Raw genomic sequence first — 19272 nt, forward strand, 5'->3', positions numbered from 1 at the left:
ATTTCAGAGGTACAGATCTGTGATTCAACAGTCTTGCACAATTCACAGTGCTCACCATAGCACATACCCTCCACCATAGCACATACCCTCCCCAATGTCTATCACCCAGCCACCCCATCCCTCCCACCCCCCACCACTCCAGCAATTTCTTATCTTTTTATGTTATGAGTTTCATAGTGTGAGGGTAGGGTTATGTTTTAAACATTTTGCATACATGCAAAAAACCCTGCATATATTTTGAGAGGGTGCTCAACTATTTGTTGATGGAATGAATGAATAAACAAGTAAACAATGGTGTATGCCTTTTCCTTTTCTGAAAACATGCCCTATTTATAGGAGAGGCTCTAATTGCTGTACTTAGACAAGGCTGACCTGCTGCTTAGCCAAAGCTGATTGATCAAGGGGTCAGCACAGGACCCAGGCCAGGACAATCGTGTCTCTTTTCCAGGAATTTAAAATCTGGAACGAAAAGAGGGAGACTGGGCATTGCAGAGTCCATATGACTGTGCTCTAGAGAGAAGACCCATAGGCTCCTGCTGTTTGGTACCAAAGGCACCCTGGGTTCCTTGAAGCATATAAGTATCTGCATACATGACAGTTAAATAACAATGCAAAACTATTTGATTGAGTTCCAAAATGCAAAGTAGAGACAATAAATGCTGTAAAACGTCACAATATGGAGAGATCAGTGAAGACTAGCGTCACTGCATATCCTGTTGTCTTAGCTTTCTTTTTTCAGGACAGCCACTGTGAATGTGATTGTATTTCCAAGCCAGAAACTGCAGAGTTAAGGCAACAGGACTTGGATCAGGGAACAAAGTGTGGGACTGCAGAGAAGAGGTGGTAGAGAGCCTGTAGGTGAAATTGTTAAGTCTTAGAAATTGATTTAACATGAGGGTAAAGAGAGAAATCAAGATGGTGCCAGGTTTTGAGTTTTTATGTTAGGACAGATAATGGTAACACCATTACAAATAAGGACATTTGAGGAGAGCAAAGGCGGGGGAGTAAAAATGAGTTCAGCGTGGGATATATTAAGTTTAAAGTCCTGGTGAGACAATCAGATTGCTCTGGTCAAGAATACTGGCTTTGGAGTCCAGAGGACTTGGAGTTCCATTTGTACTTTGCATCCCACTCTGTGATCTTTGGCATCTTATTTATTTGGCTTCTTTAAGTCTCAGCTCCCCATCTATACATTGATAAGGGTTAAAATGAGACAATGCCTATAAAGGGTTTAGCTTATTGCTTGGCAATTAAGTATTCATAAAACATGTATTAATAGGATGATGATGATGGTGTGCTGATGTCTGGAATGCAGCTTGAAGACAGGGACCAGAGTGCTGTAGGGAGGAATCTGCTTAGAGGTACATGCACATGATGCAAGGGAGCTGTTGACATTGGCAACAAAGAGAGTGTGGAGAGGAATCAGAAAGTAGCCCGTCATATCTTTTCAGGGAACAACACCTCTTAGGAGTCAGGAGAAGGAACAGGAGCCAGAGGAAGAGACTGAGCTAGAACTGTTTGAGAGGAAGAAGGAGAAGCAAGTGGGCGCCTGGGTGGCTCAGTCGTTAAGCGTCTGCCTTCGGCTCAGGTCATGATCCCAGGGTCCTGGGATCGAGTCCCACATCGGGCTCCCTGCTCGGCAGGAAGCCTGCTTCTCCCTCTCCCACTCCCCCTGCTTGTGTTCCTGCTCTCGCTGTCTCTCTGTCAAATAAATAAATAAAATCTTTAAGAAAAAAAAAAAAAAAGGAGAAGCAAGAGAGGACAGGCTCAAAAGATCCAAAGGAAGAGGATGGTTAGCACCCAGGGCTCCAGTGAAGTCAAGGATACACCAAATTTTGGTTGGGTATCCTTTTTCTTTTTAAAGCTTGACTATCTGAAGCATCAAAGAAATCAACCATAGGGGCAACAATGTGTTAAGTCACTCAGATGTGTAAGGAGATATTTAGGCTGAGTCCTCTAGGTAGCAGCTATCTGCAGGTCCTCTCTTGTCACTGTGGAGATGAACCAATACCTTCTAATTCTTACCGTGGCTTCTGGGCTTCTGTGTCTCCTCCCACACTGCCAGACTTCTGCCTGCTGCCACGGAGCCCTGGAGGAGAGCCAGGAAGATGAGCTGTTTAAAAAAAGAGAGAGAGAGAGAGAGAGAGAGAAAGGAAAAAAGACAGCTTTAGATTATTCAGGGTATTTGGGCAAGTCTTCCTCATTTTCATTTCCTGGAATGTTTCTGATTTTTAAAAATTTGCTTCTCCCCGCCCCCACCGCCCCGCCCCTTTCTTGAACACACCGGTAAAAGTTAGTCAGGTTTTTGTACATACATGATGGTGGTAGGACTTTGAATATTTGTTCATAGAGATAAATTATTACCATAAAGTAATAAAGGTGAGGAAAACAGTGAGGTATGAGGAGAAAGGGAAATAGGGGTGAGTAAGGAGGTGTCAGGAAAGAAGAAAAAGGAGGATCAGAAAGAGGGATGAAAGGTGTGTTCTGGAAAACAGTTTGCTAAGTTTTTAAAAGTTTTGTTTTGCGGATGGACTCCTGAGCTCAAACCGTCCCCTGTGGGAAACTAATCAATCTTCAGTGTTTTCTCGGCCTCCTAGCTAGAGCGTGGGCCTGGGCTCCACCAGGAAGGGTGTATGGGTGGGATATGGTAGCTGTGGAGCTGTCTCGGGGGCGGGGGGTGCAGTTCGGCTAGAGTGCCAGACCACCCACGGACAGGGATAGGAGTCGGCCCCTGGCCCTCCCCAGCTACTCCAGGTTCTGGTGTGGTTTGGGTTCCCTACTCAGGAAACCCTGGAGTAGAAGCCCTGCTCATTTGGGGATTAAAAACATGTTAAGAAAATACCGAAGCAAATTTGATCTTGGATTCTATTGCATTTATAGATCTTAAGTAACGTTTAAACTCCTTCTTGAGTTAAATATAATGGTCAGGTGTGTCTTTTAGGATTGGTAGAGTTTCTTCGCCCACCCCGCATTGTTTCAGTTAGCCAAAAAGTCTTGTCCTGACTTTGCAGGTGTGAGGAGTGTCTTTTAGGATTGTGGAAGAGGTGCCCTTTTAGGTTCACAGGGATTGGCTCTTCAGTATTTCAAACGGTATTGCTTTTTCCTCCCAGTTTTGGTTGATCTTGCCACACGACTGGATTAAGCTATTGTTTTTGTAAAGCCCCGGGGGTTTTTGTTGTTTTGTTAAGCATCCAAGCTGCCTGGCCTTTTCTTTGTTGTTATATTCAAAGTGTTTTCAAAACTCCAGACCATTGCTGGCGACGGTCAGCTCTTTTAGGAAGGCCTTTTCTACCGATATGGGTTTATTTTTGGACTTGGTTTCACGGGCCCGCTCGAAGCGGCTGAGGCTCTCGGAGTCGGAACCCGTTCCAGAACTATCGGAGACATTCTCTCCGCACTCCCCAGGTAGGTTTTTCTCAAGGGCGAGGGGCATTTGTAGGGCGCTGGCCTGAGGGCTCAGCGGGGCCCACCGCGCCCTTTCTTCCCGCTCACCCGGCCAGCCGCCCTCGTCCTCGCTTTCGCCGCGCGTTTCCCACAATCCCCGGCGCCGCCGCTGCCGCCGCTCCCGGACTCAGGCGAGTCCCGCGGCGGAGCCCGAGGCCTCGGCGGCCCTTCGGGCGCTGTCCGGAAAGTGGCGACCGCCCCCCCTCCCCACGCCTCCCGGGCTCGTGAGCGCCCAGGTTCGGCCATTTCCGGCCCCGCGCACTTCGGCAAGTTCCGCAGTCGCTTGTCGGAAATGGCTGCTCGCCGGCAGGGGGAGCGGGGGATCCGGCGCGGCCTGGAAGGCGGGCGGCAAGCGGAGAGAGCGGCTCTTGGGTACCCGAGTTTCGCGCAGGCGGCGGCGGCGGCTCGTCCCTGAACTGGAAGCCTGTCGCACTCCTGGCGGCGGCGGCGGCTGGAGCTCCGAGCAGCCGGGGGCGGCGGCCCGGAAGCGCTCGTGGTAGGGATCGGGGGCTGGCCCCGAGCGCTGGGCACAGGGTGGGAGGGACCGGGTCTTGCAGTGCCGGGGCCGCGGGAGCCCGAGGGAGGCTGCAGCCCTGCGCGGCAGGGGCGTGCAGCCTCGGAGTAGGCCTTCCCAGCCGTCTCGGGGGCTTGGGGAGAGGACCTCCAGGGCCTTAGCCACCAGCGAGGAGGGGTAACCGGGCTCCGGGGGCTCCCAACACGACCCTCCCTTCTCCCGGCGTCCCTTGTAGCCCCAGTTCGGGTTGCCGCGTACCCACCTCCACCTCTTTTTCTGGAAGCTCGGCTTCAACTGTGCACCCTTTTCTGCTGCCTAAGCCCTCCACCTTTCTTTTGCCCCCTGTGTTTGTCCAGGTGCTTGGGTAAGAGCATCTGTCGACTAAGGGGCTGCCCAGGTCTGCCCCCCTCCCATGTTCCCCGTGCACACACTCCCACCATCTGCTTTGCGCTGCGTTCAGACACAGTTGCCTGCAGCTGCTCCTCCTCTGGTGCTTTTCACGGGGTTCACCTCCTTTGATCGTAAGCCCGCAGTCAGAATAGCCACTTCCTGTCCTAGGGTCCAGGTGCCACTGTTCTCTGCATCTGGGACTCTTGGAGCACAGGTCCAGCTCTGTAGCGATGGGCCTAGTGCTGCCTGGACAGGAGAGGGGTTGCGGAGTGCTTGTCTACACTACTGAAATCTTAGCCGGGTGACCCGACCCGCGCGCTGCAGGGGAGAGGACAAATCCCGAGCCCTTTGAAGATCAGGCAGGGCTGCCAGACTGCAGATAGTGTGTTTATCTCTTCTCCACATTGAGCCAGTGGTTCAGTTCCACTTTGTATATCTGTAGCTCTCAAAAGACTTGAATTTGGTGGATCTGGACTTCTTTTCTTTCCTTTTAAAAAATTCTAAGGGCTTCGTCAAGTCCTCTTAGTTCAACTCCTATGGAGGAGGAGGAGGAAATGCAGAACAACATATGTCCATTTTTTTTCCCCATATATGATTACTTAAGAGGTGTCTTTAGCAGTTCTTCCCCTCACTTTGTCCTTTTTTCTCTCTAATTAGGTAGCTTCAGTTTTGAAGGCTGGGCTCCCCATGTTTTGTTTTAAAAAGATCTTTGTGTGTTGCGGTCATGGAGACTATCTGCATTTCCCCCTGTTTTGCTCAAGATTAGTCTTGCACTCTATCTACAGTTATTACACAGTATATCTGGAGTTCCTGGGATAGTAACCTGTAGGGCCTTGATAGTCTTGAGTGAAGCTAAGCATTCTAAACAACTTATTTAGCAGGGGGACTTTTAAATATTTCCTGATGAAGGAAAGGCTGTCATCTAAAACTCTAATTTGGTGAGTTAAAAATACCTTATCCTGTGGGAATTTCCTGATCTTCCACCTCTAGGGGAGCCTGAGGAATCATAAGTACTCATAAGTGTGTGGGATACTCGCTAAAATGCTTTCTAGAGGAGAATTAGAATTGTGGATCATTGGAATCTTGAAACATTTATTTAATACCTAAGATACGGTCAGTGCTCTCAGGGGGCATGCCTCCTAACCAAATGATTGTCAAGAGTGTGTCTTCATTCCTTCATATTTGTCTCCATTTTCTAGGGAAAAAACTGGCATTAAATGTTTGGCGTGTAGTTTGAATCTTTTAATGATTAGGCCTCAGAGTTTTAACCTATGAGTAAAAAGACTTTAAATGAACAGGTTAGAGAGAAATAGGTAGGGATTAAGCCTGAGTAGTGGACTTCTAGGACACAGTGGAAGGTTCAAAGGATGGTTGGAAGCTGTCAGAGAATGTGGGGATTAGATAAGGACATACCCTTTCCCTCTGGGCACTAGGCTATCTGTTGAGTGAAAAAGTCATTGAGGGGTGGTGCAGGAGTGAGGTGGTGTCAGGGCTGTGTGTTTGGTCCCTATCAGAGGTGAGACTGGCAAATAATGCCCTGGAGGAGGGTTGGAAATAGTGCCTGAAATAGAAGTAGAGTCAGGCATTAGGAAAATGAAGATCCCTCTAGATCTACTGTTGGTAGAGATTTGAGTGACTGCATGTGATAACTTCAGAGTGAGGCAGGGAATATGAATCTTTCATAAAGTCCTAAAACTGTGCACTTATTTCTGCTGGATATTAAGTTTATATCAGAAAACTTCTGTTAGCATATTTATTTCCATTTTATTTTTATTCCCTCTTAAATTTTGGTAACCCTTTTGAAAACCTGTAATGATTGGATAACTAAGAGGAAAGAGGATTTTTCACGCATATGTATGTTCTATGAAAATATTGGAGCTCAGACACATGTGAGTTTGAGAACTTAAGAGGGACAGAGGTAGGTTCACCTATAAGCATGATCTTTTCCTGCCTGAGCCAGTCCCACACTCCTTGTACATTGGGAATTTTTCACATATCTTTGGTGATGTTACTAGGTGGAAGAGAGGCAGTATTAAACATTTTGTAATCTTGAGTGTGTAAGAGGAATATGGAGTCTCTATTTAGTGCACATTTATGTCCTCTACACTCAAGCCGTAATGTTTAGTGTGGGATTTTGCTCACATGCATCAAAATGACCCAGTAAAATCCTAGGGAGGGAGCCATAGGAAGATGAACTATCTCAGCATTCAGCCACCTGTGTGGTTTGTAACCTAAGAGTGCTTTTACAGAAAAGTAGGTAAACTTTTTCTGTAAAGGACCAAATAATAACTATTTTAGGTTTTGCAGCTATTCAGCTCTGCTGTTGTAGAGCGAAAGCAGCATATACATAATACATATATACAATAAGTACATACAGTAGTACCTACATATAATCCATAACTGACTGAGCAAGGCTGTGTTCCAGTGTAACTTTATTTACAAAACAGGCAGCTGGCTGTAGTTGACCAATGCCTGCCCTAGTGCATCAGTCCCTCATACACATGACCTTACTTTTGTGAATTCCTCCACTTCTGTGCAATACCTTTTAGACTGGTCAGTGATGTTAATGATTACCATCCTGGATGTTTGCTTTGGTGACTGTTTTCTCTGTTATCCTGTCTTCTTATATTGTTATCGTTTTAACCTTGTTCTCCAACATTTAACATATTTTAAACATTTTTTCAACAAATGTTTGATATTCTGTGGGAGGAAATGAATTAGATTGGGAATATACCCTTAGTTTGTATAATAAAAGAAATACATAAATACCTTATGATGGCAGGTTACAATAACGTCTTTTTTTTTTTTAAGATTTTATTTATTTAGGGACGCCTGGGTGGCTCAGTCGGTTAAGCGTCTGCCTTCGGCTCAGGTCATGATCCCAGGGTCCTGGGATCGAGTCCCGCATCAGGCTCCCTGCTCTGTGGGGAGCCTGCTTTTCCCTCTGCCTCTGCCTCTCTCTCTCTCTCTCTGTCTCTCATGAATAAATAAATAAAATCTTTAAAAAAAAAAAAAAGATTTTATTTATTTATTTATTTGACAGAGAGAGACCGCGAGAGAGGGAACACAAGCAGGGGAGTGGGAGAGGGAGAAGCAGGCTCTCTGCTGAGCAGGGAGCCCGACATGGGGCTCGATCCCAGGACCCTGGGATCATGACCTGAGCCGAAGGCAGGCACTTAACGACTGTGCCACGCAGGCGCCCCAATAATGTCTTAATTACTGTAGTTCTTTGCCATCATACAGTACTTTCATATATTTCTTTGTTACATGGGTTTTGATCTTTACAGTAACTCTGAGAGATAGGAGGCTAAATATTAACACTATTTCTTCTTTTGAGGGGAAGGGAAGGTAAGAAAGAAAACTGAGATGTAGGGAGGTTTAGTTATTTGACCAAGGCCAGTGGTAATAAGTGCAGAATTCTTAATCTGGCCACTATTACTTACTGACCTGTCTCCATTTGAATATGTACAATGACATGAACCTTCCTGGGCAGCCCACTGGAATTTGTAGACTAGTTTTCTTTTTCCTTGTTGAGGTGCGGTTGGCCTCTCTGTAATTGTCACCTTTTAGGGCAGTATAAAACAAGTCTCTGCCTCTTCTCTATGACAGTTCTTCAGATGTTGGAAGGTAGCCATCATGTTTTCCCAAGACACAAATTGCAAACTGGTGTGCATGGGTCAAATGATGCCTGCACAGGTATCATTTGGCTGCCCAGCTTATGCAAAAACTTAAATTAGGAGTGGACTTTTAGAAATGGGGAGATTTCACATAAAAATTTCTTTCTGGCTTTTCTTGAGGAAAAAAATTAGAGGATTCAGTGATACAGAGCTCGCATTTCTAACAGTAGTAATCTTCCTTAGGTGGTAAATATACTCTCCATTTTGCTGAAGTCTCTACCTGCTGACTTCACTCATTTACTTCACTTTGAGGGCTTCTGTAGTTATTAAGATTGCTCTCCTTTTCCTAGGTCTTCTGTTCCACAGGATAAATAGTCCCATTTCCTTCAAATGTTTCTTATTCGACAGTTTCAAATGCCCTCTCCAGCTTCTTAGTCCTCTGCCCTCCATTTACTTTGTTAATGCCCCTCTTAAAGTGGACTCAGCACAGCTTATAGTAGTCAGCATGCAGTGTCACGTTACAGAGAAGAGAGTAACCTTTACTCCTTTCCATTTTGACACTAGGTTTAAAAAAAAAAAAAAAGCAGAAAAGCAAGATGATAAGGTCTGTGTTTCCCTAAGCAGTCCTATATTCTTGACTACCTGAAATTATAGTCAATTGAAATCACAACTCTGTGTGTATGTGTATGCTACTGTTAAACCACATAATTTCCATGTAGTTTTGGGATCTAGTGCTGAACTTTGCCTTTATCTCTATTACATTTCATCTGCTTGGATATCCCAGACTGATAAAATCTTTTTGTATCCTGAAGTTTTTTCCAGCCTTGACTTATTCTTCCCAGCATGAGTTCTTTATCTCTGAAGTGGAGCTGTAAAGGATTAAAGCACTGTGGCTTAGAAAGTAATTGATGAGGACCCTGTTATTAATGGATTCAGTGGAAAATTAAGGGGGTGTACCTTCAAAGAAAGCATTATGCTTAAGATCTTGGAGATGAAACAAAAGGTCTTGGGAAGAGCCTTGCTGCCGTAAGTTGACATGTGGGTAATACTTTACCCCCCAGTAAAATAGGTATGTATGTGCTTTCTGTGTGCCAGTTGGTTGTAAATCAGTGGAGTCCAAGAATCTAAAAGGATCTTTGAGGTCATTTGGTTCAGTCCTTTAATTTATGATTTAAAAAAGGATAAGGAGTCAAGAAGGACAAGAAATTGTGAAGTTAGGGGACCTGATGAATCAGACGGTAATGAGAGAGGGACAGCAAAACTGGAGTCTCAATTTGAATTCACCCATGAAGGTTGCAGTTGGATGCCTGAGTCATAAAGCTGATTTATATATGACTTAGTACACTTTTACTTCAGTTCTCTGTGTCATTCGTAGCGTAAAATAAAAACCATACTTTGCATTATATTGTGAACATTTTCCAATTTTATATAAAAAGCTTATCGACAGCTTGATAGTCATTTTAATGACATGGATTTTTATCATACTTGATACTTAACCATGCTTCTAATTTTGAACATTTAATTTAAATTTTTCTTTTTATTTATGCTATTAAAAAGAATGCTGTGTTCGGGCGCCTGGGTGGCTCAGTTGGTTAAGCGACTGCCTTCGGCTCAGGTCATGATCCTGGAGTCCCGGGATCGAGTCCCACATCGGGCTCCCTGCTCAGCAGAGAGTCTGCTTCTCCCTCTGCCCTCTTCCCTCTCGTGCTCTCTGTCTCTCATTCTCTCTCTCTCAAATAAATAAATTAAAAAAAAATCTTTAAAAAAAAAAAAAGAATGCTGTGTTCACACGGAATACATTCCTAGAAAGTGAAATTGCTGAACATTTTAAAGACTTCTGTTATAAATGGCAAATTACTTTTCTGTTTACCTTCCAACTGATAAAAGCAAGAATACCTGCCACAGTGTGTAGCTGCCAGTGTAGTGCGGGGATGTACAGTACTTTGTTAAGTGGTACACTTTGTTATGTTGTAGTGTGAATATTCTTGACGTTAAATCCTTTTTCTCATTTGTGATTCTTACCTAATAATAATTTCTGGAAGTGGAATTGTAGGGTTAGAGCTGGGGGCACAGTTTCAGGGCATTTATCACTTACTGCCAAATTGTGTTCTGGAATGTGTGCCCATTTTCAGTCGTAGCAGCAGAGTGTGGGAATGTTATCCTTGATCCTGGTTAGCACCATATATTATAATTTTACAATTCTTTGCTGATCTGTACGTGGAAAATGTCATTGTATCTTGTTTTATGTACGTTTCTATGATTTCCAGGATAATTAATCATTTAAAACTATTTATTATTTGGGCCCCTTCTTTTTGTATACTGGCACACCTCAGAGACATTGCAGGTTTGGTTCCAGATCACTGCAATAAATACCACAATAAAGCAAGTCAGATGAATTTTTTTTGTTTCCCTGTGCATATAAAGGTTATGTTTACACTACAGCGTAATCTATTAGAACAGTGTACAATGGCATTATGTCTAAAAAATGTACATGCCTTAATTAAAAAAATACCTTATTTCTAAAATATGCTGTCATCTGAGTTTTCAGCAAGTCAGTCTTTTTTGCTGGTGGAGGGTCTTGCCTCAGTGCTGACAGCTGCTGATGGATGGATCAGGGTGGTGGTCCTAAAGGCTGGGGTGGTTGTGGCCGTTTCTTAAAATAAGACAGCAGTGAAGTTTGCCACATCAGTTGACTCTTTTCTTTCATAAACAATTTCTCTGTAGCATGTGATGCTGTTTGATTGCATTTTATGCACAGTAGAACTTCTTTCAAAACTAGAGTCAGTCCTCTCAAATCCTGCCACTACTTTATCATCTAAGTTTCTGTAATATTCTAACCCATTTGTTGTCATTTCTGCAGTCTTCACAGCATCTTCGCCAGTAGTTTCTATCTCAAGAAACTACTTTCTTTGCTCATCTGTAAGAAGCAATTCCTCATCCATTGATGTTTTATCACAAGATTGTAGCAGTTCACTCCCATCTTCAGGCTCCACATCTAATTCTAGTTCTCTGTTTCCACTACATCTGCAGTTATTTCCAACACTGAAGTCTTGAACTCCCCTCCCCAAGTCCTCCATGAAGATTGCAATTAGATTCTCCCAGACTTGTTCATGTTGATATTTTGACATCTTCCCATGAATCACAAATGTTCTTAATGGCACCTAGAATGGTGAATCCTTTCCAGAAGCTTTTCAATTTACTTTGCCCGGATCCATCAGAGAAATCACTATCTATGGTAGCTATAGCCTCACAAAATATATATATTTTTAAATAATATGACTTGAGAGTTGAAATGACTTCTTGATCTGTGGGCTGCAGAATGGATGTTGTGTTAGCAGGCATGAAAACAACATGAATCTTATCATCCATCTCCATCAGGGCTCTTGGTCACGGGTGACCAGGTGCATTGTCAGTGAACAGTAATATTTTGAAAGGAGTCTTTTCTTCTGAGCAGTAGGTCTCAACAGTGTGCTTAGAATATTCAGTAAACCGTGTTGGAAACAGATGTGCTGTCATCTAGGCTTTTTTCCAATTATAGAGCACAGGCAGAATAGATCTAGCACAGTTCTTAAGGGCCCTAGGATTTTCACAATGATAATTGAGCATTGACTTCAGCCTAGCTGCATTGGCTCCTAACAAGAGAGTCTGTCCTTTGAAGCTTTGAAGGCAGGCATTGACTTCTCTAGTTATGGAAGTCCTAGATGACATCTTTCAATAGGCAGCTGTTTCATCTACATTAAAAATCTGTTGTTTAGCTTAGCCACCTTCATTAACTATCTGAGCTAGATCTGGATAACTTGCTGCAGTTTCTACAGCAACACTTGCTGTTTTACCTTGCACTTTGATGTTATAGGAATGGCTTATTTCCTTAAACCCCAGGAACCAGCCTCTGCTAGCGTCAGACTTTTCTTCTGCAGCTTCCTTGCTTCTCTCAGCCTTCACAGAATTGAAGACAGTTAGGGCCTTGCTCTGGATTAGGCTTTGGTTTAACAGAATGTTATATGGCTTGTTTGATCTTCTATCCACACCACTTGCTCCATCTATATCAGCAATAAGGCTATTTTGCTTTCTTATCATTTGTGTGAAGACTTTTAATTTCCTTTAAGAATTTTTTCTTTGCATTTACCACTTGGCCAGTTGGCACAAGGGGCCTTGCTTTTGGTCTATCTCGGCTTTCAGCATGCCTTCCTTACTAAGCTAATCATTCCTGGCTTTTGATTTTAAGTGAGAGACATGTGACTCTTCCTATCACTTGAACACTTACGGGCCACCGTAGGGTTCTTAACTGGCGTAATTTCAGTATTGTTGTGTCTCGGAATAGGGAGGCCCGAGGAGAGGGAAAGACAAGGGAACAGCATAGGTGGAGAAGTCAGAACACACACCACATTTATCTATTAAGTTTGCCGTCTTAGCTGGGCACGGTTTGGTGATGCCCCAGAGTAATTATAACAGTAACATCAACTGATCACAGATCACCCTAACAAAATAATGATGAAAATGTTTGAAGTATTTTGAGAATTAACAAATGTGACATAGACGCATGAAGTGAGCAAATGTTGGAAAAATGGCAGATAGACTTGTTCGACTCAGGTTGCCACAAACCTTCCCCTTGTAAAAAACACAGTATCTGTGAAGTGCAATTAAATGAGCAAAATAAAATGAGGTATGCGTGTAATTCCTGTTTATTTTCTTTGACCATTGTTGTATTGCTTTTACTTCTCTTAAAGTAATGTTATGTTTCAGATGCTTCCCCCAGTCTTCTTATTGAGTTTAAACCTTTAAAAAAAAATATACAGAAGCCTTTGATTCGTATGTAGTCGAACTTCTACAGATTCTGTTTTTCTTTAATTTCTTATAGATGTGGCTGTACTTTGAGATGATATTACATGTATTCTTTTTGTTCTTTTTGTGGTTTCACTTATTACAATTCCCTCTAGAATCCATCAGAATTTATTTTTGGATTTGGTTTGTCATGCAGGAATCTGACTTTATTTTTTCCAAAAAGCTAATTGTCACATTATTTATTGAAAATCTAGTATGGTATACTTTAAAGCGACTGCAGCAAGCTTATACTTTTCTTTACAAAACTAATACATGCTTATTGTAAAATGAAGACAAAACGAGTGTTGAGTAAACAAATAGTAAACATGTGAGTAGTAGGGTATAGGTCAATGATTCCCACTTCTTTATCTGTAAAAGATAAATAATACCTAACCCCAGATGGTTGATGTGAGGATGAAATGAGATAATATGTGTAAAGTGTGTTATCTGGAGTACAATGTAAATATAAATAAATATAATTATAACAAATGGAAAGTCTCCCCTACCTTCCATGCCTTCCAAAGGTGTATGATGTAGTCTGTAGAATTCTTACATGAATAAGGTGTTTTGTTGTTTGTCTTCCTTAGTTATCTATAATTACATTGATTCAGATGTCATCAGTCTGAATGAGGGTTGTCATTAATTCTTTGTTAGTCAGTGGTTTTGAGTTAGAGTTGAGTGCCCTGTGTTAAAATCACCTGGGAGTTTTGTCAAACTACAGGAGCCTGGGCCCCGTGCTTCAGAGTTCTCATGCAGTTAATGTAGGCTGAGCCTGGGTCTGTCGTTTGAAGAAAATTCTTGAGTGAGTTGTGAATCTGGTTTGTAACCTTAGTTAAAAACTGACTGGGTGAGACAATATGATTTTGGTTTGTGGGATGTTGCCAAACTGGTGGGAAGGGAAACAGATATAGGAAATGGCATAATTTTCAAATTGAAGACTTACCCAAGGTGTTGAGAATTCTGGTTTCAGGTTTATTACTGACTAAACAGGTGACCTGGGTTAGTCAAGAATCTTTGTTTACTTGTTAATACCTTGATTTGTCTGTGAGTGGTATTTGTGGAACATCTTTGGCCTTAGAAATCTGCTCTTGAGTCCAAAGAATACTAGTTTTTCTCTTTCTAAAAACCCTGTAATAAGGGTGGCTTAATGGTGGTTCTCTGTGATTGTATCTTAATCTTGACTCTCAACTCAGTAGGTCAGAGTACAATCAGTTTTTCTTACCTGATTTTGGTTTTTAATTGGTGACAACTTTCTGTTTCCCTTATTTTATATCCAGATTGAGTTTATCCAGTAAATAAGCTACTGTGGTTGTTATATTGTGAAAAACACATGTCCCAAAAACCTGCTAGAACTGATACATGTTGCAGGATACGAGATCAATGTACAGAAATCAGTTGCATTTCTATACACTAATAATGAAGCAGCAGAAAGAGAAATGAGGGAGTCACATTTACAGTTGCACCAAAACCAATAAGATACCCAGGAATAAACCTAACCAAAGAGGTGAAAGACCTATACTCTGAAAACTATAAAACACTGATAAAAGAAATTGAAGATAACACAAAGAAATGGGAAAACATTCCATGCTCATGGATTAGAAAAACAAATATTGTTAAAATATCTATTCTACCCAAAGCAATCTACACATTTAACGCAATCCCTATCAGAATACCACCAGCATTTTTCACAGAGCTAGAACAAAGAATCCTAAAATTTGTATGGAACCACAAAAGACCCTGAATAGCCAAAGCAACCTTGAAAAAGAAAAGCAAAGCTGGAGGCATCACAATTCCAGACTTCAAGCTGTATTACAAAGCTGTCGTGATCAAAACACTATGGTACTGGGACAAAACTAGACACATAGATCAATGGAACAGAATAGAAAACCCAGAAATGAACCCATAACTATGTGGTGAATTAATCTTCAACAGAGCAGGAACGAATATTCAGTGGGGAAAAAAAACAGTCTCTTGAACAAATGGTGTTGGGAAGACTGGACAGCTACATGCAAAAGAGTGAAACTGGACCACTGGCTTATACCAAACACACACAAAAAAACACCTCAAAATGGATTAAAGACCTAAATGTGAGACCTGAAACCATAAAAATCCTAGAGGAGAACACAGGCAGTAACCTCTTTGACAGCTGTAGCAAATTTTTCTAGTTGAGATGTCTCCTGAGGCAAGGGAAACAAAAGCAAAAATAACCTATTGGGACTACATCAAAATAAAAAGCTTCTGCACAGCGAAAGGAACAATCAACAAAACTAAAAGGCAACCTATGGAATGGGAGAAGATATTTGCAATTGACATATCTGATAAAGGGTTAGTATCCAAAATCTATACAGAACTTTTCAAGCTCAACACCTAAAAAAACAATCCAGTTAAGAAATGGGCAGAAGACATGAGTAGACATTTTCCCAAAGAAGACATACAGATGGCTAACACACATGAAAAGATTCCCAACATCACTCATCATCAGGGAAATACAAATCAAAACTACAACAAGATGTCACCTCACACCTGTCGGAATGGCTAAAATTAACACTGGACACAAATGTTGGCAAGGATGCAGAAAGGGAACCCTCTTGCAGTGTTGGTGAGAATGCAAGCTGGTATAGCCACTCTGAAAAAATTAAAAATAGAACTACCCTACGATCCAGCAATTGCACTGCTAGGTATTTACCCAAAGAATACAGAAACATTAATTCAAAGGGATACGTGCATCCCAATGTTTATAGTTAGCAGCATTATCTGCAATAGCCAAATTATAAAACTAAGTGTCAGCCAAGTGTCCACTGACTGATGCGTGGATAAAGAAGAGGTGGTATATATATAGACACAATGGAATATTGCTCAGCCATAAAAAAGAATGAAATCTTGCCATCTGCAGTGACATGAATGGAGCAAGAGAGTATTATGCTAAGCGAAATAAGTCAGAGAAAGACAAATACTATGGATATGATTTCACTCACATATGGAATTTAAGAGACAAAACAAGCAAAGGGAAAAAAAAGAGAGGCAAACTGAGAAACAGACTCTTAAGTATAGAGAACAAACTGATGGTTACCAGAGGGGAGGTGGGTGGGGGAATGGGTGAAATAGGTGATGGGGATTAAGGAGTGCACTTGGTGTGATGAGTACTGAGTGTTGTATGCAAGTGTTGAATCACTATATTGTACATGTGAAACTAATATTACACTATATGTTAACTAACTGGAATTTAAATAAAAGCTTAAAAAATAATCCTAGTGGAAAACAACAACAACAACACATGGCCTCTATCTCCTTTAGCTTGTGAAGTGCCTACGTGCAGTTCTTACCAGCCATGCTTTATCTACAGTTAGCTTCTCTGGAAAGTGCCTTTTGTTATTTTGAACAATAGAAGAGAGTAGTCAGATTCTTTTTTTTTTTTTTTTAAAGATTTTATTTATTTATTTGAGAGAGAGAGAATGAGAGAGAGCACATGAGAGGGGGGAGGGTCAGAGGGAGAAGCAGACTCCCTGCCGAGCAGGGAGCCCGATGTGGGACTCGATCCAGGGACTCCAGGATCATGACCTGAGCCGAAGGCAGTTGCCCAACCAACTGAGCCACCCAGGCGCCCGAGAGTAGTCAGATTCTTAACAGTAGTGCTAGTATTGGGGAATTATTTTAGTGCTTATTAACATACTTCCTGATTTTGAACTCAGTACTACCTTGCCATAACAGGCTGTTTGTCATGCCTGTGTTTGGTAGGAAATCAGGAAATGATGTTCTTTTGGGTTGTTAGTATTTAAAAACAAAACAAAGCCTCTGAAATATTGCTTTCAACAACCTTGCTGAAATGATTTCCTGTACAGAACTATGTTTACCTAATTTGAAGGGCTTGTGGCAGTAACAGCAGCAATGTACAAATAATTCTGTAGAACCTGCACCTGGGTTGTAATGACATTCTGCTTCCTTGATGGACCAATTTGTCTTACATGAAAAAAAAAAAAGTAGTACTACATGCCCCAGATACACAGGTAAGTCATAGGTACACCAGCAAAGAGATTTTGCTCTGAGTGTATTATTGTCTTTTTTTTTTTTTTTTTGGCAGATACATACTTTTTTTTTCTTTTTAAAAAAATTTTTATTTAAATTCAATTTAGTTAACATACAGTGTATTATTAGTTTCTGGGATAGAGCAGTTAAATATTTCAAATATGAATATAGTGTTAGCTTTAGGTTCTGAAATAGGATTACTGGGTTGTAATTATAATTATTATCCATGGTTACAGTAAAGCAATAGTAATATGGATAATTTTTTTTTTCTTAAAGATTTTATTTATTTTTTTGACAGAGAGAGACATAGCGAGAGCAGGAACACAAGCAGGGGGAGCGGGAGAGGGAGAAGCAGGCCTCCCGCAGAGCAGGGAGCCCGATGTGGGACTCGATCCCAGGACCCTGGGATCATGACCTGAGCCGAAGGCAGACGCTTAACGACTGAGCCACCCAGGCGCCCGTAATATGGATAATTTTAAAATAATTTATGCATGATGTGCATGTGCAGTGTGTTCCTTGAATTAATATCACAGCAGTTCAGCATAATGGTTAAGGGATTAAGAGTGTGGGCAACTCGAAAATCAACCCTCACATCAAAGCAGGTCTAAGAGTTTGATTTGAAGCCAAGTTTTATTTAGTATGGATGATCTTAGGCAAATTACCTAACCTCTGTGCTTTGGTTTCCTCATGTGAGAATTGTAGTAGTATGTATTTCATAGGATTGTTGTGAAGATTAAGTGTGTTAAGGAATATAATAAGTTTAACTGGGTACACAGTAAACATTCAGTAAATGTTAGCTATTATAATTATTGACAATTTTAAAGTCAGTTGAAAGTTTCATTTGGGAACATCTGGGAAGTGTTGAGTTTTTCCATTTCTTGCCCCATTCTCTCTTCATACCTTTCAGATATGATATATGATCGCAGCCCGAATGGAACCAGCCATTCCCTTCTTTCCTCCCTTCTTTTTTTCTCTTCCATTGAGTGTTTTACTTTAGTATAGTTTTGTTGATTTTTTTCTGGTATGGAGAAAATTATACAAGTTTACTGAAAAGCATAAAAGAAGACCTGAATAAACAGAGAGATATCCCAGATCCATGACAGGGAGTTTCAGTATCAGAGTGTTTTAGTTTTAAAAGAAGAAAAGTCCAGTCAGTAGGATGGTTTTGTATCCTCAAACTCTTAAAAGCCCAGTCCTGATCATAAGTAATGTTCCTGCTGATAGTTTGCCAGTTGTGATAAGAAATGTTAGAAGAGAAGGCCACTGCAAAGAAAGAGCAATAATAGAGGGCATTGGTATGTTGAGGTATAGGCGTGAGAAGATGAGAGGGGAATACAAGTGCATGCAGAATTCTGAATTAGAACTGTAAACCCCAGCTTCTCAGCTTACCTTTTGGACTTTTGGTTTCTTTTGTTGTTTTGTTTTGTTTTTTAAAGACTTATTTATTTGAGAGACAGAGCATGAGCAGGGGGAGGGGAAGAAGGAGAGGGAAAGAGAATCCTGAAGCAGACTCCCTGCTGAGCATGGAGCCTGATGCAGGGTTCCATCCCAGGACCCTGAGATCATGACCTAAGCCATAATCAAGAGATGGATGCTTAACTGACTGAGCCACCCAGGCGCCCTACATCTTGGACTTTTGAATTGAGTTATTGACCACTTCTGCTTTCCAGGAACATAGCTTGTTTCAAGCCCTGGAGTGAGTGGCTAATGGATGAAGAATTCTACTTTGCATTTACCAGCAAAATTTTTTGATTAGGGAAAGGGTAGAAAGTAGGGCGTCAGCCATGATTTGAATGGTAAATCTTTATGTACAAGTATTTAGAATTTTTTTTTCTTTCTTTGGTGGGAGAAGAAACTTACTACTGTAACCTCCTTGTAATCATAGATGTACTTAAGGTGTGGATGTCTCTGTCGCTGACCATGGAAAAGAGGTATCAGGAGGAGGTCAAGTTTAGAGAGGTAAATTTGAGTCATTAAGTTAGGAGGGATAATTGAAGCTAATTAGCTAGGTCTAGTAAGTGAAGACTGAGAGAAGAGGACAAAGGAGGAACTGGTGAAGAACCACTGTCTTTATTTTTTTTCCTATTTATTTATTTATTTATTTTTAAAATTTTATTTTGTTAGTCACCATACATTACATCATTAGTTTTTGATGTAGTGTTCCATGATTCATTGTTTGCGTCTAACACCCAGTGCTCCATGCAATACGTGCCCTCCTTAATACCCATCGCTGGGCTAACCCATCCTTCCACCCCCCTCCCCTCGAAAACCCTCAGTTTGTTTCTCAGAGTCCATAGTCTCTCATGGTTCATCCTCTCATTTTTCCCTTCCTACTATCTTCTTTTTTTTTTTTTTAAAGATTTTATTTATTTTTATTTGAGAGAGAGAGAATGAGAGAGAGGGAGTACATGAGAGGGGGGAGGGTCAGAGGGAGAAGCAGACTCCCTGCCGAGCAGGGAGCCC

At 41.6% G+C, this 19272-nt stretch overlaps 1 protein-coding gene and 1 long non-coding RNA gene across 10 annotated transcripts in view; one reads left to right on the forward strand and one right to left on the reverse strand.

Annotated features, from left to right (window-relative positions):
* LOC115942435 (uncharacterized) overlaps positions 1-3645 on the reverse strand; it is a 24900-nt gene extending 21255 nt beyond the window's left edge. Inside the window, exons 1-2 of one of the 2 annotated variants that reach the window (XR_014142197.1) lie at positions 3493-3645; positions 2026-2113 (exon numbers count right to left, since the gene is read on the reverse strand). This is a non-coding gene — a long non-coding RNA (uncharacterized LOC115942435). The remainder of the gene's footprint in view (positions 1-2025; positions 2114-3492) is intronic. The other variant, XR_004077038.2, reaches the window with a different exon arrangement.
* EXTL3 (exostosin like glycosyltransferase 3) overlaps positions 1-19272 on the forward strand; it is a 141596-nt gene that overhangs the window by 52305 nt on the left and 70019 nt on the right. For 2 of the 8 annotated variants that reach the window (XM_006737532.3, XM_081810608.1), the window contains exon 1: positions 3690-3940. The exons of 5 other annotated variants lie outside the window; for them this stretch is intronic. The gene's annotated coding sequence lies outside the window, so the exon portion shown is untranslated. Of the gene's footprint in view, positions 1-2728; positions 3406-3689; positions 3941-19272 lie in introns of those variants that run through there. One more of the 8 variants, XM_031032639.2, reaches the window with a different exon arrangement.

This window comes from Leptonychotes weddellii, chromosome 2 (assembly GCF_054177405.1).
Source record: "Leptonychotes weddellii isolate Sample4059 chromosome 2, ASM5417740v2, whole genome shotgun sequence".
In the NCBI taxonomy this organism is placed as follows: domain Eukaryota; kingdom Metazoa; phylum Chordata; class Mammalia; order Carnivora; family Phocidae; genus Leptonychotes; species Leptonychotes weddellii.